This window comes from Larus michahellis, chromosome 4 (assembly GCF_964199755.1).
Source record: "Larus michahellis chromosome 4, bLarMic1.1, whole genome shotgun sequence".
Lineage (NCBI taxonomy): Eukaryota > Metazoa > Chordata > Aves > Charadriiformes > Laridae > Larus > Larus michahellis.
The window spans coordinates 16,772,568-16,795,632 of record NC_133899.1 but is presented as its reverse complement, the minus strand read 5'-3'; the positions used below and the strand labels follow the sequence as shown (position 1 = coordinate 16,795,632).

Below are 23,065 nucleotides of genomic sequence, written 5' to 3'. Positions count from 1 at the left end.
ATATTTACCCACCTCATGAGGTATTGTGAGGATTTTAAAAGTAATATTTATACAGCATTTTGAAGATGAAAAGCATCGCATAAGTCATAATTATCTACATTTATTTTCATGCATCAGTTGAAACATCTTTTTCTCTTTGTCCAAGATACTTAATTTTTCTTTTGTTCCTTTTTTAATTACTGTGTTATTTAACTTTATATGGGATTTTGGGATATAGTTTTGGAGAAGAAAGCTGCTGTACAGATTATATTATACTGTGTCAGATGGTTGTTCTCTTTTTTGTTTTTCATACATGATGAACTGATGCTTTCACCAATTCAATTTGCAACCAGAGATTTATTCATGCCAGAACAGAAGAATAGTTTGATTGTTCAGGAAATCGGCCAAGACTGAGAAGGCCTAGATTTTCTCCATTCTGATACAGGTTTCTTGTTCGACATTGGAAAAATCACTTAATTTCTTCATGTCTCAGCTGGCCATCTGTAAAGCAGAAATGGTGTTTCCCTACTGTGTACTTGGGTTATAATATTACTTTTCTATATTGGGCAGTGTTCATAAGTGTGATAGGAGAACCAATATACTTCAAAAGGCATTGTTAATCTCCTGCATGCAGATCACTCATAGGACCCAGTGACCTGCAAAACGGATACGGGGCCTGTATTTTGGAAATACATACTAATTTAACTCTCAATTAACTAGAGAAGATGGTTTCTATCTTCTTTAGAGAGAATCAGTAAACAATCTTTTCAAAATAATTAATAGGCGTATCTCCAAGGTCTCTGACAATGTCTGTTTACAGAAAAGAAGATGGATACAGTACTTATAGTTTGGCCCCCAGAAAAACTGTGATGAAGTTGTTTCTGTGAATTTTACTTTGGATACACATTTCTATGATTTAGTGTCAGATACAAGCAGTCATTTTATTCTGTCATCTGGAGTCGTCTTGTTCTTGCCATGATATGCAAAGGCGTTTCTTCTGGGGAATGGCACGTAATATTGATTGCTACTGATGGTAATCAGATATGGGAACATACGTGTCCATCCACCTTTCTGGGAGGGGACTGGTATAGTCGAGTTATTCCCTATTGTAAGTAGTAGGGGAAAAATATGAAGGCACTGTACAACACAGGATCAGAAAAAAGGTTCTAAACATAAACTCATGCTTTTATTAATTTCTTGATCACCATGCAATGCTGAAAATGTGGGTAAGATGGAGATCAAAATTTATCATATTTTAATTGAATTCAGTTATGCTTTTCAACTGGTTCCTCTATCCCAGTGGGAATGATCCATGGCAAGATAATGTTACTTAATAGTTTTATTTCTAAAATGCACCTTCTTTTCTCTGTGCATGCAAGTGCTTTACAGCTCAATAAAAACCATTGTGAAACAGACACTAAAACATTATCCTAAAAATCATTTCACTTTCTGCCTTAAATGTAGCCATTAAAGTAATAAAAGGAGGTCTACTACACAAGGAAGAAATGAAAAACAGAAAAGTTTATATGTGGGGATAACAGATCATTCTAGTCCTGTTGAAGTTTCTATCAGTTGCAGTTTCACTATCTTAAAATTGTACTAGATAGACTCAGATTCAACATTCCCTGCCGAAATAAGGTTGATTGCTTGAAGAGAAAGACATTTTCTGAATGTGTTACTTTGGAAGAATGAAGTTATAACCTATGAAAGGCTATGAACTCTTTATACTTTGACAGCTATTAATGTTCAAGAAATTAAATTTTTTATTATTAGAAGCTGATCCAGTAGCGTCATTGTATTCCTGTCCAGTTTTGATGGTCTTCCCCTGTGCTTCCAATACTGAAGGTGAAATCTGCTTCAATGTAGTCAAGGGAATTTCCTTACGTGAAGACAGGAATTCATGCTAACTTTTTCAATTTACCATGCTTTTCTAGTTAATATGAGAGATGTAAAGGAGTAATAGAATGTTTTGCTTTTTGTGACCCATTTGTCTTCAGGATCTAAACTGCACTTTTCTGAAACCAGGTTAGCTCTAGGTTGTTTGTTAAGCTCATTCTAGAATAATATCTCAACAGATACTATGCAGTTGTATCTTACTGCCTTAACATGAGGTCCTCTTAACATTTGCTTCGAGGTGTTCCATCTCATGTACAGTATTAATAAGATGTGTTCTGAAGGTTTTATTAAGATTCTTTTAAAAGCTGATGCTTGTTTCCTATCTACCCCCAGACTTTTCAGAGACTGGATGGTACTTGATTAGGCTTGTCACCCCATTCTTTTTTTTAACATGGCTGTGTGTATCCTCAGACACCCCACTCTGATCTGAAACTCCCTCAAAACTGTTATTCTCAAGGTTTCTCAAAGTGTGATGCAAAACTTGTATTTCCTGCAAGTTTGAGATCAGGAAAGCAGAGTTTTCAGAATGCATCTGTGAATCAAAGAATTATTTATTGTGATCATAGTACATGATGTTCTCCCATACAAATATTCTCTTCAGATATGACTACAAATTAGTTTGGCAAGTGTTTTTAACCTTTAGACATAATTTTCTTTGTGTCCGGCTTCCTCCTTTTTTTATTCACTTTCTAACAGTATTTCAGCAGATTTTGGCCACAGCAGCTGCTAAGGTAATGTTGTAGAATGCGTTTTCAACTACGGAACCAAACATGTAGTTACTAAACGTGAAAGTAAATGTTGTCGTGCCAGGTAGGATCCTTGAATTTAAGGGTTGCATGTCGCTGTGGATAGTTTGCAGGAGACAAGATGATGTCAGGAAGTTACTTCCTGTAGGTTAGTGGCCGTGTGGTTAAGTTGCTCGGTTTCAGTACATTGATAAGTATTTGGATGGGTTTGCCATCCATGAGTCCAGAACAGCCGTGTGTGACTCCTGGTAAACAACATTTTGAGCTGAGATCAAGCTAAAGTAATGAATCCACTGAAGGATCGCTTTGGTCCCAGAAGCCCCAGGAGCTGTGTGTAGTCACTGCCTGGAGTGGTACCTCGCTTGAATGGTTCAAAACGAAGAATGCTTTCCTAGTGTGAAAAATCTTCACACATAACCCTAAATTTGTTTTCTCCCCTTCACTGATGGAAGTGTTCCATTAGCTTCCACTCTGTTTGTCACCTTGGCATCACTTGTGCTCATGACATTTTTTTGTACTTCTCCACATATCCTCTTTTTCATTACAGAAATGCATTCTGCTCAAGGAATTCAAGTCAAGTGCTTCCCAAACATTAAAGGTATTTGAAAGGCAAACCCAACTCTGCATCTAAATTTTACAGTGCTTAAAGAGGATAGAAACAAAATGCACGAGTGACACATTGGCTTGGAAGCATGATTAGCAAATTTCTAGTTGAGTTCACAGGGCAGATTTGCATCTGAAATATCAATAGCTCTTAGCCACCAGCAGGTTTTGAAATAAGAACCTGGATGTGAATCCTGCTTTATTAATTTCTGTTGACAAGTGAGTTTAACTTCGCAGAGTGTGTTTTCTGCTTACATTTTATTTAGTTACTGTCCCAACTAAATTTAGCTTTCCTAAAACAATCTGAGAATTTAAATGAGTTTCCTGTCCATGCACATTTGTAATTTTTGTACTACTCATTTCTTTTTTGATAGCACATTGTTTTATTCTTTCAGTCTTAAAAAAAAAAAAAAAGGAGAAAAGAAAAACCTGCCACAAAAGTGAAATTTTTTTTTATTGCATTTCATTTTAAGTCGTCTTTTTAAAGATCTGTCATTTATACAATGACAAGAAAACTTTCTAAATTGGAACTAATTTATGAATTCCTTCTTTTTGGCATAATGTCACTTTGCAAGTTAAAATGATAATGACTGGAAAGATCAAATATGTTTATCTAAAAAAAGAAGAGGGGTTTTAAGAGTTTGCTCTCATTAGAAATCTTTGCAAACTCTGTACACAGCAGGCATTATAGATTCCTTTGAGTGCAAAAATCTTTAGGTTAAGCAAAAGCTGTAGCTGAAAAAAGTGAAGTTTGAAGACAGCTCAGAATCCCTTTGTCTAACAACTGCAGATGGGTGAAATATCTGTTTTTCACTTGTGACTGTTAGAATGAAACTTAATTTTGTTGCCAAACCAACCCTTCAGAGGACTCCGTGTATGTGAGTGGATTCTTCCTACTCACCCTTCCATTCACGTGCAATCCTTTGGTTGAACAAACATTCACAAAACAGTGTGATACCTGGCATTCTACGTGAGAGGTTACAGCACCGAGATGCACAACTGAGTCTTTGAAACCAGTAAAATAACATGTTGCTTTTTAATAATTTCTCCCTTGTAACAGAGTGATTTAGGAATATGCATCTAAATGGTGTACAGTGGAACTTCAGCACACTGGAAAACTTTCTGACCTCTGTCTTTTCATTACAAGGATCGTGATGCTAAGGAAACAACTAAGCTGTAGCAAATGAAGTAGAATTAATACCATTATGCTCACAATATGCCCATTGCCTGGGGGAATGCTGTCAACTGATCTAATAATACCAGAATCGCATCCTCACACCAATGTAAAATGCATCCATATGTTTCTTATCAAGACCACTGGTGGCACAAGTCCTTGATCCAGGCAAGTAATAGTCTTTAAAGCTGTACAGAAGAAAAGTTTCATTTGGTGCTGGTGCTGTGCCCTGTACTATTGCTTCCTCTTACACTTCTGAATTTCTTGTTACTACCAGTAATGTTGGCATTTCACCATCTGTTCTGTCTTACGAGATGTCAGTTTGAGTTTGTATTTTTATCCCGTTTTAATCTCTTGTGATGTGCTCTTCACCAATGAAGTGTTTAAAAGTAGTACAAAGAAGGTATTAGTCTGTGATATAAAAGGGAAGAAATATGTTTCCCCCATTCATTTTCTTTCAGTGAAGGTGTAAGTATTTTTAAAGCAAGTACTTAAAAATAATTATGAAATAATATTGAAAATACTATAAAAATGTCATGTGACATTTTCTAATGCTCTGTCTAGGCACACTGGATTTCAGATTTAAGTGGATAAGGAAACAATTTCTGCCTTATATTACCAAAAATAAATGCTGAATGGGCTTGTAGTTTCAGCCTAATCTCGTTATAACTATAGCTTTCACATGAAAAAAAAAATCTTTCTAATATCTGATGCAAAAGTGTACAAAGGTTTGAAACAAAAATATAAGTATGAATAAGATAAAAAAAAAAGATTCAGACTACCTTGTTTCCTATTTATATCACTCTGAGGATTGTTTTTCTCCTTTGAGACTATGAAGGAAGTTCCTACCCAGGGTTTTCCTTTGACACCACATACAGCTGATCATTGCGTCACTGAGGGAGATCTCACAGTTGAGTGGTGATCTCTGACTGTCTGTCTGTCTCAGAAGCTTCCACTGTCATGTCCTGATTGGGTTTTTTTGTAGTTTTATTGACTAAACACAACTTTTGAGGATTAGTTATTTCGGACATGCTGAAAAAAAATTAGTATCTTATTAACCATATAATCCAGAGTCAAGTAAGTACGCTTGTCTTTTTGTCTTTATAATAATTGGGGGGTTTTTTTCATCATTTATATGCAAAATTTTGAAGACAGTTCAAGGGTGGCATGTGACAAAAGCTTTCCTTTACATGTGGTATACTCATACTACTGAAGCACATAATTCAGTATCGCTCTCCATTTTATACTCAGTGTCTTGAAGACGAAAACATCAATAGGAAGGCTACAATTAAATAACAAGGCCATGAGCTGTTATCCAAAGCTTCAAATCACTAGTGAAATATGAAAAGTGAACACAAGAGCAGGTGCTGCAGCTGGGTGATTCATAGAAAAAGAAATTCCATTTCTGTCACACATTCGAAGCACAAGAAGATGGGAGTGTCTATGATCAACAACGTATTAAAAGCCTTTTCAAAGAAAATAAGTGATCCCAAGCTATCTGGATGCTATCCAGATTTCTTTGGAAGTGCTCTAATGTGAGGATAATTGAAAGCCTATCTCTGGATAAAGATTTAATGTTAATCTTTATTCTGAGATCAGAAATCTATCCTATCGCTGTATGTTAGCTGTCACATTTATAGGTTCATGTCCTTGACTTGTTTGCTTTACTTCCAATTCTTTTATTTCAAAGATAATTTGATAAATGTTGAGATGCACTGAGATGCATGCTACTAAGAATACAGTGTTTGTGCAGCATATTCAGGAAAATTTTCATAAAGCAGAGAGATGGTAAAAGATGATTGTACAAAATATTCCTGAACTAGATCATGTCAGTCCATTATCTGTAGATGTGGGTAAAGATGTTCTTGAAATGAGGTATTTAAAACTATTTAAGTCATTTGCAGATGGCAGTGGGGTAGCATTTAGCTTTTTTATGAAATCCGACAAAAATACAAGTTACACCAGCTATATGAGATAAATATTAACCTTTTTTATTCAATTTTTAAAAATGTGTCAAGCTAGTTAACAACATGACACATAGGGCTGTGAAAATTCAGTTCCAGCTCCACTTTTAGAACCACATCCAGTTCCCATTCCTTTCTGCCTCTCTCCATATTAGAGAGCTGGAGCATTTTTTAAGTAAGAACTGTGCTAGTTACAAGCATTCCGTTTGTAGAGGCGTGACAGGGGGCAAGAAGAATTAGTTCATGGTTGTTTCTCCTTCCTTACTTCTAAGAAGGAAATGTTGTAGAAAAGTAATGTCGCTATTGTAGAAAGATTATCTTGGTGTATTTTTTTTCTGTTTTTCAAGAAGGAGGAGGAGGAATAATGGCAATCTGAAGTCTTGAACAGTTCTTCCTTGCTACAAGAATTACCTTTATGTTTATTACGTTTCCTTCACAGAAAGTCCGGTATCTGACTGTAAGTGAGCACAGAAAAAGGTTTTGTCTGAAGACATACCTGGATATTGCTTGGTGCAAATGTTGAGTCTCTACAATGATGTCAGGGTGGAATCACACCAACATGTCTGAGGAAATGTTTTTGGCCAACTTTTTTCTTTAGATACGTGAGTATAATTTTCAGTGAAAGCTTTAGGACTTTTTATTGTTGTGACCAACCTTTTTACTTTGGATGCAGTGTGTCTGTCAGGCAAGGGTTAAAAAATCGTAATTTTGGAATGTTCTGCCCCCAACTTGTAGTATTGACGTTGTATTGTGGTATTGCCATCTTGTAGTATTGCAGTATTGACCGCTTAACTGTTTTTCCCTCTTTCTTTCTTCTGTTTGAGCTCCTTATTTATCTTGAGAAATCTTTGGGTATGGACACAAAGGGGGAGGCTCCAGATATTATTTTAACATGAATTCTTCAGATTTAGCATGAACACAATTTCATTCTGCAGCATTGGTGTATAAGTGCCTACTATGGTCAAGGGCTGTTTTGACTGGATTTCCAAAGGAAACTCTGCCAGAGTCGTAGCTTGTTGGATGCAGTTATAGTTATTCCAACAGAACTTCCAGTGGAATCACGCAGCTGGTTAAAGAGCCTCAGTCAAGCTGCCAAACCTTGGCACTTAACAGCACAAATTTTTAAGATTCTTTTTCTTCTGTTCCATTTTGCTTTTAAAGAAACGTAACTTAGCTAAAGTCCATCGTAGCCTGGAAGGTTTGTGCAGGCAGAAAGTAGTTAGCAAATGGAATTATGTGCAGAAAGGCTTTAATCCCTGCAGCCCTTATATAGGAACATCTGCTGGAATTACAGGCCATACATAAATTCTGTGTGTGCTTGTTTTTGTTACAGATCCTTCCCCTCCACCCTCTTCTCCCCACATCTTATATGATACAATGCAAAAAAAAAAAAAGCTAATTAGTACTTCCAGCCCCCCCATTAGTGAAACTTGATATGTTTACTAAAAAAATAATTACGACATTCCATTCATAAATCTTTAGCAATGTCAGCATTATACTGATGGAATTATGATGTCCCAGTACAAATTGTCTGACCTGCTTTATGTTCCCCAGCACATAATTAAGGTGGCGGTGTGTTAAAGGAAGTAATTTTGTTCAAAGCTTTGGCACCAGCCGTGCAATGTCTTTTGCTCGTATTACTAACAGTTACCAGTCAATGTAAGGAACCACACCATGTTTGACTCGGAGACTAGGCGTATCCTTGTAGCTCTGAGCACAAGGCTTTGAGCAACACATGTAAAATTAAAAATAATGTTCTGTGCAGTGACTTCGTCAGGATTTGGGTCTTACTCTCTTGAGGATTTGAGTGAGCAAATAAATTAATGAATGATGACAAGAAAAGCTTAAAAACAACAAGCTTTAAATTTTTTTCACAGATATTTTGAAACATATCTTGTTTCCTTTCTTTGTAATCTGTGATCTTTCGTGCTCTGGTCTTTGAAGATAGAAGTTTTAAGAGAGTGTCTAGCAGACTTTTGAAACTGTTAGCAAATTTAATTTTATTGTCATAGTGCATCTTCTGAATTTTGATTCTTAAGAATCATAGTAGTGCACATTTCTGGAGAAAATACCAGTGGCAATTTAGGATCCTGATCCCAGAAACAGCTAAGTATGCGTGCCTCGCTGAAGTTCCTGAGAAGCTGCATTGACATTGAGAAACACAACATTTCTTTACAATTCAGTCATACAAATGTCTTCCTCACTGTTTGCAGTCACTGATGAGGTCTTCAAGTCTGTTGACTGTAAGTTGGGTCTGAGCCTTTGTAGAATCATATTTTATGAGCGTTTCTCACTTCCACGTGCGACTCATATTTGCAAAATTTCCTTGCATGTTAGATTGTAGGATTTGGTTGAGCATTAAGAAGTTGATAAAATGCATAATTACTAACAAGGTAAATGTGATTAAATGTATTTTCTTTATCCCTATGAAGCACTCGGGTTTGGGTGGATGATAGGGAAATTGCTTCTTAACTTCACTGGGCTTTAGAGCATACTTGTAATGAAGACCTCTTTTTTTATTTTTATTTTTATTCAGTAGAAAAAACTTCTGGTTTATTTAATTATTTTTTTTGATATGTCAAATGAAGTGTTATTAATGATGATTACTGTAGAATCAGCAAAATAACTCCAGTGCAAAGGATTAATAATAGTAGCATTGATAAGGCTGATTATAAACTGTGGTAGTTTGTTGCTTAAAAAAACTTTTGGTTTACAATTTTCATAGTTTTATATAGGTTATGTCTTTAAACAGCAACAGATTCCATTTCTGTTTATAAGTCAAAATGACGCACACTCTAATTTCTACTACAGTTAGTACACAGTATAATATTTACATTTGTCGGAAGGAAGTCAGGTATGTGTCTAGAAACATGTGCTCATATTTGAGCATGGCTGAAACTTTCCCCTTAAAGTCAGGAGAACATTTAATCCAGGGCTGGCTTTAAATTATCTTTCCAGCTAGTGACGGAGCCTGAGTGTATACACTCCCATGCCATCATTTATATTGAGCCTGCCATTTTTTAATATAACATTCTCTTAAGATTTCAGTAACGCTTGTAAGATATATTTTGATATCATTGGATCTTCAAGACATTCAAAACAGACTAATAACCTAAAATATACATTTTAAAGCGATTTCCCTGATGTGAGATGGTACAATACTGGCCTTTCTGGTCTGTTCTCTGAATGAAAACACGCTGACTAAAAGACCATAGAGATTCCTTGAAACCTGTGTTGTTTATTTCACTTGATCTGAATGATACAGGCATTTCATTTCAGCATGCTTTTCTACTGTTGATTCAAACCTATAGCAAAGGCTCCTAAATAAATCACACATCTGAATGTGTAGAAACGAATTCTTGAAAATTCTGGATTTTAATCATCTTCTACCAACGTCAACCTGGATTTTAAGCCTGTTGTTTCTGAGGTCTAGGAAATATGTCATTAGATAGTCTTGTGAAGCCAAAATTAGATGTTACTCTTTCCTGTAAAATATTAATTGCTGCATAATTTCCATGCAAATACACTAGCAATTATTAATTGCATTGCAATGATTTTGCTGTTTATAGCCTGTAAATTGAAGCATTAGATGCATATAAATATCTTGACCATAGTGAGAAATGGAAAGACACTGCTTAGTAATAAAAGCTGTCTTATTCAATTAGCAGAATGTTACATATCCTGTTTCCTTCTAAACACCATAGGGTCTCCTAAACATTCACTGCGTTGGTGTTGACTAAGCAGTCGGTTGCATTGCAGATTACAGCAAGCCTTGTACTTAAAATTACCATTTGAAATGAAATAGAACAAAAATTTTACCGAGTATAAACAAAGACGATCAGAGGGCTGGAGCACCTCTCCCATGAAGACAGGCTGAAAGTAGGTTGGGGTTGTTCAGGTGAAGAGCAGGCTCTAGGGAGACCTTATAGCCCCTGCCAGTATCTAAAGGGGGGCCTACAGGAGAGACAGGGAGGGACTCCTTATCAGGGACTGTAGCGGTAAGACAAGGGGTAATGGTTTTTAAACCATTGGAGCTAGACAATCTTCAAGGTCCCTTCCAACCCAAACCATTCCATGATTCTGTGATAAGTAGGGCTGTGGCTAAGCTATTTGAAAATCAAAGCTAAGGGCCGGGGGCGGGGGGTGGGTGGAAATCAGGGTAACATTTATTTCCAAACAAAGAAGTTTCAGAGTGGCTGAAACTATTTGACAAATAGTCTGAGTAGAAACAAAACTGACAAAAACGTTTCAGTGCAATGCTGAAATGCTTCATTTTGAAAATGTCAAAATGAACTGTTTTGACGTTTTGAAATGTTTTAGTTTTGTGCATTGTAGTGGAAGCCAAGGAAATAAAAGGCTAAGATCACAGAACTACTTGAGGGCTGTGTCCTCTTACCAAATAAATGCTGTGAGATGCCTTGGCTCAAGCACATCTCAGTCTTCCTGCCTTCCAGGGCAGTGCCCTCAGCCTTCCATAAGACAATGTGTACTCTGATTCTCATCATCTTGGTGATGATCCACTTTGCATGGTCAACTTGTATATCGCTGAGCAGAAAAGGAATCGTTCTCACATCCTAGTAGTTTGAACATGTGCTAGGAAGACAGAAAAACCTGAATTTCTGCCGGTGCCCTGAATCCAGCAGAGACTGAACTTTAACCAAGGACTCTGATGTCTCAAGGAACTGTACTACCCCCATGGCATCTCATTTTTATGGAATATTTAAATGTTATTTGATGAAGGGAATGAAATTCATTGTAAACTATATTTGGAATATCTTTGGGTAACAATCCTTGAATATCTAATTATTTTTTCCCTTTCTTTTTCTTAGTTTCACCAAATTAAACTTTCTTTAGGAGAAGATTTTTTTATAACTTATTCCACTTTTTTTTTTTTAACTGGTCATTGGACAAGAAAAAAAATCAGTATTTTCACATTTATCTTTATGTCTATTAGGTTGTGATGTCAATAGGTGTAAATCAGCATAACTCCATTCCTGTCAGTAAGGTGTGCTGTTTTATACTAAGCAGGGATTGACTCACTATGTTTTGCCGTACACTGGGTAAATTACAAATAGGTGTGCTAATGGGTTTGCTTTTTCACTACTAATTTTAGCAAATCCTTACATGCCATTATGTATCTGTGTATCTAAAGACACATAACTAGTTTCGTTGATTTAAATGACTAAAATATTCATAACATAAAGTAATTAATTACGTAAGTTTCTGGAAGGCTCAGATCTGTGGTGATAAGTCTAATACATTTTGAGAAATAATAATATCTGTGCTATATATATTTGCGTTTGTGTTGTGTTTGTGTACATATTTAGTTTAAAGAAATGATATTGCTCTCCATTCAAACAGTAGTATAAACCTTTCACGTCACTAGTTCCTGCGGGCATAAGGAAACAGCTGTAAGAATCTTATTTATCGTTTTTCAGAATATTGTTGTCACCTACAACTGCATAACTGAAGATAGAGACTCAAAACTGTTACAGATCAATATTATATGGACTTTATTAAAAACGAGGAGTATACGTATGTAACAGATGATTTCATAATATTGTCAATCTGCCATGTCATCCCATTCTGTTTTTTTAAAAAACTCCCCCACCGCAAAGCACGTTATCGTGACAGTTTTATGAAAACAAGAGAGCATATTTATTTTCCAAAATGTTCAAGAGTTTCATACGGTTACTTCATAAAATGTTAGACTCTACCCTTTGCCTTTTCTTCTCATCATTTCCATCTGCTGAAAAAAATCTGTGTGAAATACAACTAAATCAGGGTTAACATGATGCATACAGCCATGAAGAGCAGGCTTAACCACTTGTATAGTGCTGAGAGTCCTAAATTCTCCTGATTTCCACCCCATGGATGATCGCATTGTACACGTGCCTGATTAAAGTTTAAATGTGTGTCATGGTTCCGAGTAAGATGAAAATGGGCTTTTCTGAATCAGGTCCTCTGAACTGCTCTTCCAAAGTCCAATAAATTCAGGATGTTTTGGGTTGCTTTCACCCAACACAAATGTGTTTAAAGGTCAGGTCTTTTAACGCATGTTTTGGGAAAACTGGTTTTTATTCTAGCCAAAATCATAGAATATGAGACCTTTTTGTACTGAGATAGTCCTGTTATGTCCCATTACAAGGTTACACAGTTAAAGCGCAGGCTCTGACCTCTTTCTGTAATACAAACAGGGAGTCAGATTTAGGGGCGTGAAGATGTGGGTTAGTATTTTCAAGGATTGTCACAGGAAGTGAGTTAAACCCTTCTCAAACATCACTAGATGTGCCTTTTGAGCCTAGATGGTCTTGTAATTTTGGGTCCCACCCTCTATATATCTAGTGAATAAATTAATTTACTCAATAAGATATGTACATATATATCTAGGGCATATATTGTAGATCATACATTTTTCTTAAGCTACAGAAGATTCATGGCAGCATATATATAAAAAAAATTAATGAGTGATCAGTCTAATAAAAACAAATGGGGAACTCCAGCTGATCCCAGTTTGAGGTCCTTTGCTAGTATATTTATAATACCCAGGTGTTTTAATAGAAATTGAGAGATTTATACAGTAAATTATTTCATAGCTTTTTCCTGTTTGACTCAGCACATTTATGCATGAGAAGTTACTTTATGTTCTTAACAAGTTTGCACACATAGAAATACTTTTTGTATATAAAATAAAATGCTTCTTTAAGAAATTAAGTCGAGCCTATACTGCTAGTACAAGTCTTTTTTCCACTCAATTTTGTATTAACTGTAAATATTATGTGTAAATATATAAGCCAATTACGAGATTTTTATGAGAAGATAACTTATGATTCCCAGTCAAAGTATTAATTTAAATTTCTCTTGGTTTTTGTTAATGAATTGCTTGTTCCTTTTTAGTGGGCTTTGTGACAAATGTTTTTTTATATACTTCAAAAATGCCATGTGATTGAAAGCAGCAATACTGTTGAAATGAGGATATATCTAGAGGAGCATGTTATTACATTCATAATATTTCTTCTTCCACTTGAAGTCAGAAGTCAATGTATAAGATATTTTAAGTTTGGGGTTTTTTTTGAGTAAGAGAAAGGCATGTGCCTGGGAGAATTTAATGTACTAAATTAAACAGTAGTCAGGAATATAAGTATATGGAGTTTCCTTCCTTCAAAATATAATGTAAAATAAATACTTAGTTTTGATTCTAAAGAGTGCCACAGTACTGCATAACATGCATGAATAAGATCTGAATTTTCATATCCTAATTTCATCAAAGTGCATTTTATTCAATATTTGACTAGGTATTGCTGCCGCCTACAGTGGTACAGAGCCCACTAAGACCAGTGGAAAGATTTCTATCAACTTCAGGCCAAACCTTACGTTGGCAAAAGTAGTCTGTCACACGCCATTAGCAGTAGTGTTCACACATACGAAATTTTAGGCTATTTTAGTAAGATGTGTTGGGGCTGATGGAAGGCTGATGCCATATTCGGGTTTTGGTATGTGATGGCTCATGTATGGACATTATTTGAAAAGGCAGAACAGACCTCAGTTTCGGCTTTGATACAGATGTGTCCTTGAAAAATACAAATGTCGTGATGCTCATGGCCTGCCCTGACATCCAGTTCTGTGTTATTTTGGGGAGGGGTGAGCTTTTTAATTCTCTTTTCCATGGATTTTTATGTGCTATCTGCTGCCAACTGTTGCCAGCTGCATTGTGAAAACTGAATTCAGCCGAACGGGTGCAGGCAGCATATTGTGAAAAGCCTGTCAGTGGTGGTTCTCGCCAGCCTTTGAGCTGGCCCTGACTTGCGTGCGGTTGTGAGCGCAGACCTGGTGTGAGCTGGGACCGCTGGGGCTGCTGCTGTCTGTAGAGCACTGGGCTGACACTCAGTTCCGCTCGGTTTCATTCCCGGCTCATCCCCTGTGTCCATGGCACATCACTTTGGTAAGCGTGAGACTGCGGCAGGACTTTCCTGTCTCTCAGCAGGGTTGTGAAGACAAAAATCAGTTCATGATAGTAAGATGTTTGATTTCTACCCTGCTGAGGAAGTTAAAAACACTTCACATATGTAACTTCGCCGCCTCTTACCTGTCAAAGGGCAAAGTTGGTGCTTAAACTTCTCCCCTTTTTCTCTGTGTCCAAACTTGGGAAAGTTCAGTAACGGTTTTGTATGTTTAGTCTCAACTTTAGGCCACTGAAACAACACATCAACAGGAGGCTGAGGCCAGCAATATGTCACAAATCCATGTGATTTTTAAAGCAATAACATGGACAAAACAGACAAGGTGTTAAGCTTTATGTAGGCCATTAATGTTTAGTTTTAAGCCATTTCAGATCAATATCTTGTATCGTTTTTTCTGCATATAGGAAGAAATCATATTTTTGTGTGACATCATAAAATAGAAAGCACCTAAGAACTTCTTGGATCTTATAGATCAGTTGGAAAATATCGCAGACAATCAGCAAGCTAACCCAGTGGTTCTGGTAATTTTCTTCTGAATCCATATTTCAGAAAAACCCAGCAAGTGTACATACCACGTATGCATGGGAAAATATTACAAGAGGTTCTTTGGTCTGTGATTTTGGAGGAATGCAGACTAGCTAATGAGCATGGGTCTCTCTGGCATAAAAATCTCTAAAGCTCGTTATAAATTAGCGTGTATACCTTTGAAAAGGCAAGTGCCGGCGTAAGCATCTTTCAGATGCACTTTCCACACAGGACAATTCTGAAATGCGTAAGCACTGGGAGGGCTTGTGCTGTTCCTGTGTCTACCTTCTCTCTGAGGATTTGTCAGCATGGCATTGTCCATAACCACTGACTCTATACACTTTTTGGATAAACTTTAGTCCCACTCCCCCCAGCCCCTGGCCAGGTGCAGAATTTATATCCAACCTCCTGGCCTTGAGGCAGGAATGCTCCCCGGTGAGCTATCCTGACACTGTAGTACATCCTGCCATGAGTTTTAACATCACTAGAGACATTTTTTTTCCCCCAAAGGAAATAATGACTTGCAGTAACACAGCTTGTTGTGAGATCTTGCTGGAAATCCAAACATGTGGCAATTTACGAGTGTCAGCAGATTTTTTCAGACTTGTGTGGCAATACGTGCTGTGCGTTAGATGTTGGAATCTGACCCTTCGGCTTTGCCACAGTGGTGTCCCAGGAAAACCATGTAGAGTTGCTTCTACTCTCTTTTCTATTTACTTTCTTTCCCTTAATATACTGCAGTATAGTTTACCTATAAAGCAATCTGTCTGTGTTCTGCCTGTAGCTTGTTTTTCACAATCTGAAATCCTGCCTAAGGCCTTTTTATCTGATCAATCAATTTTGCTCTATATTTTTTTTTCCAGTCATGCTTTCTTTTTATGACACTCTTGACTAACTCTGAGTTAGAGTGTAAAGAATTAAATAAGAGGCAGAAAATGGTAAAGGACATAAATTTATTTTTTTCTTTCTCCCACCGATCTTGTAATAACTAGTATTTTTTAAGAAGATGAGAATTTCTTTTCCTACAAAAGATGAAACCCAAATTCTGAAACCCAGTTTGAATACCTGCATTCTGCCTAGCTGGAACTGAGAGAAATATAGATCTCATACTGTTTCATGACAAAACAGTCTTTGCATTCATCCTTGAAAAAGTGAAACAGGCTTTTTCTGGTTATTACTATTAAGAACAGCATAAACAAACCTGAGCACACTGCTGTGTAATGTTCAAGTAGAAAATAATCTCGTAACAGACTGCCTTGTCTGAAACGTGGGTTTGGCATGTTTAGCATGTTTTACATCATCAGTTTCTGTTACAGCTGTTGGCACTAGCCTGCAACATGATTGAGAGGTTTTGATGACCTCAGCTTCTGCAGTTTATTAAGTCATTCAAACAAATAAAAAAGCTCTGTCAAGTAGCTCGCTCCCAACATCTGGCTTACCTGTATATTGTTATGGTCTAGTATAATTGCGATTTGGATTTTAAGTATCTATCAGTGAGGGAGGGAGAAGAGAAAGCAACTATTCTGTGTCCGAAATGAAAGAGAAAAAGATAGGGACCTTTACTACTATCTCTACTGAATACACAATGAAGGGCTAAGAAAACAATCTTTTAAGGGCCTTAAGATCTGGTCGTATTAATAAAATAAGCTAGTTTTCATTCTGAAGGTCAGTAGCAATCTATTATTATTACAGGTATTGCTAGAACCGCGTAGAGAAACAGGAACACATCTGTATTGCATCAACTGCAAAATGCAGTGAAAGAGAGAGTAATGTGTTCATCTGAAGGAAGCAGATTGGTTTCTTGAAAGTACATTTCCTTGGGCCAGTGGCATATCTAGTGACTCCTAGTTCTCTACTACCATCCAGATGGTTCTGCGTTGCAGAGAGAACAGTGCCATTTTTAAAACAGTAGATTATTTCTTCAGAATTAGAGATTTTCAGAAAGCTTTTTCGTCAGTTCTGTGTTGAGATAGGACAGATAGGGTTAGGACACATGATAAATGACAAAACTTGAAAATCCAAAAGCTTTATTTTTTCCAAATTAGATGAAATTCTTTGGCTTTTATATGGAAATCCATGTGGTGTGGTGGTTAAACTGATGGTTTAAGCCAGGTTGAAATTAGAGTGAAAACAGCTTTCCCATTGGTATTTCAGAACATCTGTTCAGGCAAGTAGGCTTTGGCACAATGGGAAAAAGAGAATACCAAAGCAACATTAAGCAACTCTGGTGATCCCCAAAACCCTATTAAAGCAGAAGTCAGTAAGATTTACCACAGTGGAAAGTCTGTACCCAGTTTCCATTCCCCCACCCATGTGTTGCTTGGAAGTGACTGTAGGTGGCTGTACCGCCCTGGGATGATCCCCCGTGCCTGGCTCTCAGACCTAACTCTGCCGTTTGGAATTGGACAATGATGAAGATGAGCTTCACTGAGCAGGAAAATATTTGGAGACTATTTTCTTTTTTCTTTGGAAAGTATAATGCCTTGCAGGTGCTAGTACAAGCGGACTCTTACAGTTTCAGAGGAAAAATACCTGAAGTCAGCGGCGAGAACTTCATAAAGCCTATGGAGATGGCGAGTGGAGGCAAAAGCAGGCTAGAACTTAGTACAGCCTCTAACCTTGTGTGACTGCTCTGTGGTAGTGTCACTACCTAAAGGACACAATGTCACATCTTCCTTGGAGAAGGTCATCTAGCTCACCTGGTTTATCTGATGTTGGCCCTAGGAGGCTGTGGTAAATGTGTCTTCCTGGCAAGTACAGCTATGATAAGATACCACAGAGATGAGATGTGGCTAAAGCTAACTAATTTTTTAAACAAAACCTTGTAATCCCTGTGCCATGCATCAGAGTTCATCCAGGGATTTTGCACTTCCTGTGTGTGTAAATCCAAACGGACGATCTCCAATGGGTAGTAAATGACTTTGGGTTTCAGTACCAAAACACACCGTAGGCTTCAGTGAGACTGGATTAGATCACATATGGAAATGCAGCTTGCTGTTTTCTTACAGAGCGAAAGGGAGAGTCAGAGTATTCTGAGTCATGACAGAAAAAGCTCTATTTACTCTTAAGTTAGGAATTTGCTATGTAGTAGTTAGGACTATCCAGTCACCATTAAGAAAATGCTGGCACGGGCCACTGAAATGACAGTCTGTTTGGCTGGGTCTCATTCTGGGGGAGTTTGCAGTAATGCCAACAACTCAGAAGTGCATCAGAAGTTGTTTTAAAGTACTGAAAAGCAACATGTAAACAGTGAGCAAAACATGAGTAAATGGAGAATGAAGTTGTCATCAGCTGTCCTTCTGTGGAAGCAGGAAAGAGTATGTTGTAAGATGTGGCTAAAAGCAGAACTCTTTTTTTTTTTTTTGCTGCCTCAGTGACTTCCCAACTGAGGAAATACAAACCTGATCATTTTCAAATCCACCTGTACAATCTGTCTGCTTAAGCTGCTGCAGGAATAACGCTTATGGAAAATGATGAAAAAAAAGCAGTCATACTGTCCTTCAAGTCAATATTTTTCTTGTGGTTTTAACTCGGGTCCTGGTCAGAAGCTAAGGGGATTTATTTTCCTTTGACTTCCACAGTTTTTGAATCCAGGCTTTAACATGCATGAATTCATGAAAAGCTGGGGAGCATGTTTATTCCCAAAGTGAAGCAGTCTTACAGACATTTCTCTTTTTCTTCTAAGGCTGCCCTTTTCTCTTTGGAATAAAGGTATGGGCAATAGGCCATGCTTCAATGTCTGGGACCATCTGCCAACGCAAACAGAAAAAAATTAATTATGAATGGTGTCTTCCCATGCTAATCATTTATTGTAAAGGAGTTTTTCAGCTTGTTTGTAATGGCTGTAGCCTAAGGGTGCACACTGTATAAATTGCCTGATTACAGGATACAGAACACTTCTTAATAGGCCTCAGATGATTAGGAGAGGGGAAAGAAATTAAAAAGGCTATTTCCCTTTAGGTATGCAAATGGATTGCAGAACAATAGACAAAGATATGATAGACCATGATAAAACATACCCTCTTTTCTTTTACCTTAAATTATGTACTAGGCAAGTAGCAAGCTTCATTACATGTGTCAGCCGAGATGTGAATTGTTTCATAATTGAAACAATGCCGTAGCCAGATAGCGCATGTTAGATTTCAAGATAAACTACCAGGTTTTGTGTCCTCAAGCAATTTGGGGTTTTCTGCCTAAATCTGTCTTAGCAATGGTTACATTCTGACCTTGGTTTAATTTAACTCTGCCTACTTTAGCCTCTTTGAGCTGCCTATTCAAATAGTAAAAACTAAATTTGCTTTTGTCACGCTAGATCCTCCTCTCGATTCATAGTTTACTTGTTTGCATCTCCTAAACAGCTAGTATTTTACTGCCTGTGTGAAAGTCGTAGTGTGTATAAACAGTTAAGTGAACAGCAGGAGCCACGTCCTAGTTGACTGTTGCACTCTTACACGTGGGTGTATGTATGTATTCTTCTTTCCCATACACATCTGTGTGGGTCAAACGTCTGCTGTTTCCTGTGAGCTTGAATATTTGGGGAGATACAAATTCATGTTTCCTGGTGCTAAAGTAACTTGACTGTCTTAATAGTCAAAAGCAGCTCCTAGGGAATTGAAAGGTGAGAGGTGATAGATAATATTGCCTTTAAGGATTGCTCTTCAATGACACATGGGGCTCCTTAGAGTCTAAATCACTACGCAAGTCAGTCAGAAGTGGGTGCTTAACAACTACAACCCTTTGAAAAATCACCCCCCACCCCTCCACCCACCCTGCAATGAAGGAAGGTTGGTAAAGTGCAGTGGAGGTAGCAAGCAAAAGCTCTCGCGTGCTGACAGTAGGACAGTCTGAAGCAAAGTTTCCCCTGATATCTGACTGAAGGGTTGGTTCTGACAGCCACATTGCTGTGTCACCAGTGTTCAGCAGACAGGATGCTGAGAATCACCAAACGGGGTTTAAAAATCATAGATTTTAAAAAATCATAGATTTTTAAAACTATGAAACTTTTTAAATCCTTTTATTTTAATATATAAGCATTGGGGCTTACATACTCAAGATTTTCTTTCCAAGTATGATGTGTCAAAACTAGCAGGGATTAGGACCACAAGTCCAGACTGTGCTGAATTTTTTGAATAGTCAAAGTTGGAATTCTCCCATAATTATAAAAAGCCAGGACCTGAACATAAAATATGAAGCTTGTTCTAAAGCTATCAGATTTGAAAACTGCCTCCAATTTAAACTGCCTGCGTTTTGCGGTATTTCTTACAACAGCACAGAACAGACAGTAAGTCTGCAAGTTTAGCCAGGGGAAGCTTATGAGAGCAGAAAGGACTGAACTGTGTGTTACAGTCATGAGAAGCTCAGCTACGCATGAGGAACAACGATGTTTAAGTGTGTCTCCCAAAATAAATCAGAATCAAGATTCAGGAAGTAATCGGGTCTAAATTTTTTTAGATAAATATTTTGTTTCCCATATGATAAGTAAGCAAACAGGGAAGTGAAAAAATTCTCCAAGGACACAAACTGTGTCCGTATGGCATACTTTCTGACAGTTTAGTCTTCCTTACTTTCTCAACCCAGTCTTTCTGCAGAGAAGAAATGTATTTGCAGGTGCACCTCACGTGTAGAGCGTGACCCTCTGATCCAAGCTCAGGCTGTTAAGTACAGGACTGTCCTTCCTCCCGCCTGGAAACCATTGGGGGTTATGAGATTCCCCTGGTTAGGTAAGGCCACCAGGTCAGCCTTTAGCCCCTGGCAGCACGCAGTTATTCTCTCAATCAGATGCAAGGCAGAAGAGAGTGGAGAGGAGGAGGGTAAGGAGAATTTTATGATACAGTCATCTGGGGCTTCTAAGAGCTGTAAATTGGGATTTAGAGCGATATCCTTGTTCTTTCCTTTATTTCACCAAGTAACAAGGGAAACAGCACTTTGAATGTACTTCTCATGAATAAATAATGTGCTCATTTGAAAGCTGGAGTTGAGAATGAGAAATATATCCAGTATCTTTTAGTGGCCCTGAAGTTCCATCAATGTACCGGATCGTAGAGAGGAGCCACGCGGAGAGGCACACACGGTGCACGTGTGGCCCTGCCCTGGCCAACGGGGAGGCAAGCACATGGTGTTCCTTACATTTCTTTGCTAGGACCTAGGCTCCCCATGCGTTGTTGAAGATTTTTCACTTAACGGATGTGAAAAAAAAAGCGAATGTTAGGTTAAATGTTGTTTGAATCTGTAATTCCGTTTATTTAGCATCCACACCCCTCACCTTCAGACTCAGGCTTGGTTGTATCATGTGAGGTCCGTAGCCTGCTGGAACAAAGCACGGCGAGGGATCATCAATCCTTCTAGGGAAGCTCTAACCACTTCGTTCACTGCTCTGTGACCGTGTCCTTGGACTGTTTGATGAACTTTGTGTTCTGGTAGTTCTGGTCCATTTGTTGTCAACCAGCAGTGCTGTCACTGCAGCAATATGTAAACTTTCTGCGTTAGATGAAACACTACCTGGTCCCTTAAGATATCGAAGATGATCAGAGAGAGAGAAGCACTTTAAAGTTATCTCTTCTCCTAATAATTTCTCATTACTTCACTCTGTGTGTTTTCCTTTGCAGCTCTTTCTAAACAGTCACGCTGTATGGGATTGTGTAGACCTGCTTACAACTGTTCCTTGATTGCGCAGTGGATCCTTTCTATGGTGTTTCTCTCTTGGTTCAATTACAGCAAGAACAAACTTTAATTTGTGGCATTTTAAGATTGGTCCTGCTTGGCAGATCACCTGCTGGAATGAGTGGTTGTGTGTGGATGCAGGCATTTCAGGATCTCTATCATCATTCAGACATAAAAAATTATTTTTAAATGGATAGTAATAGACTATTAATTTTTATAAAACAAATATTTGCAGTTAGCATCAACAAATACATTTCATTTCGTTTGATGTTTGTGTTTTTCCTTGTTCTTAACTATTAGATAGATGAAAAGCTTTGAATCCAGTTTGAAATATGGTATTATATATCCTACATTAGGTATCTTTGAAATAGCATGTGTGGGTGTTTATGACATTTTTGAAGATTGATGATTGACAGTCACTCCCATAAAAAGTAGTAATATGAAGAATCACTTGTTCCAAGAATGCTGAGAACATTCCTTACTTTGATTTTTTTCCCTTCAATTCTGAAACCCGAAAATCAGTTTTATTTTTTAAGAATAAGAAAATATGAACAAAAAGGCACTCTATTAGGCTAATCTACTTTTTTTTATTATTATTATTTGACTGCGCAATCTAAAAAAATCAGCTTATATTCTGCCTCCTAATGTCAGAGTATTTTTTCAGGTCTTGTTGATTTTAAACTCAATACTACATGATCCTTACACTCCACAAAACCTCAGAAAGGAAAAGCAACTAAAAAAAAAAAAGTGAGGAAAAGGTGGTTTTGTGAGGCAATGCCTTCCCCAGTGAGTGTGAAAACCAGCAGAAAATAGCACTATCAGAAGGGAAAACCAGCTTTAGCTTCTAACTGTAGTTCACCATGCTTGGGATAAATGTCAAATAGCATTTGGGCCTCTAAGGAAGCCACACGACCAGAGAAGCTGCCTGGATGGCAGCCTCTTCTTTGAATGCAGCTCTTTGAGCAAAGCTGAGCCCTGCATCCTTCTCTCCCCTTTCGCTTTTCATATGGTCATAAAATGACTCTAGTCGTTATATGGGATTATACAAAGTATCATATTGCAGTGATACTGTTTGAGGTTGATTGGAATCTTAAAATGCCTTTTCATTTATTTAATTTTCAGTTTGTGGCAACAGTTACCCACACACACACACGGAGTTTACTGGTTTGGAAGGTTTCAGGTTTGTAGGCTAGGAGGGAGAGTATAAAGGATCAAAGCAAAAACTGATGATGGGTGCATTAAATTAATTTCATTATCCATTTTTACAGATAAAATGAGTTTTTGTCATAAAATATATATTTCAGTCTCTCTAATGTTTAGACTAAAACTTTTTGTTTACTCCTTAAGTTTCCAGTGGATTCAGCTGGCTTTGATACAAAGCAGTCATTAATTTTATCTTGTCTGTCCCGGGTCCCTCTTCACTCTAGACAGCTTATATATTAACTAGTATTAAATCATGTAACTAAAAAATTGCCATATAACTTATTGAAAATGCTAAATGAAGTGGTTTAATTTATAAAAATAGGTTCCTTTCTTGTGGGCTTTTCTGCCAAAAGG

General features: G+C 37.5%; 1 long non-coding RNA gene across 1 annotated transcript in view; it reads left to right on the top strand.

Annotated features, from left to right (window-relative positions):
• The first annotated feature begins 6,849 nt into the window (after window positions 1-6,849).
• Window positions 6,850-23,065, top strand: part of LOC141743151 (uncharacterized) — a 37,133-nt gene continuing 20,917 nt past the window's right edge. Inside the window, exon 1 of the long non-coding RNA XR_012586968.1 lies at window positions 6,850-6,964. This is a non-coding gene — a long non-coding RNA (uncharacterized LOC141743151). The remainder of the gene's footprint in view (window positions 6,965-23,065) is intronic.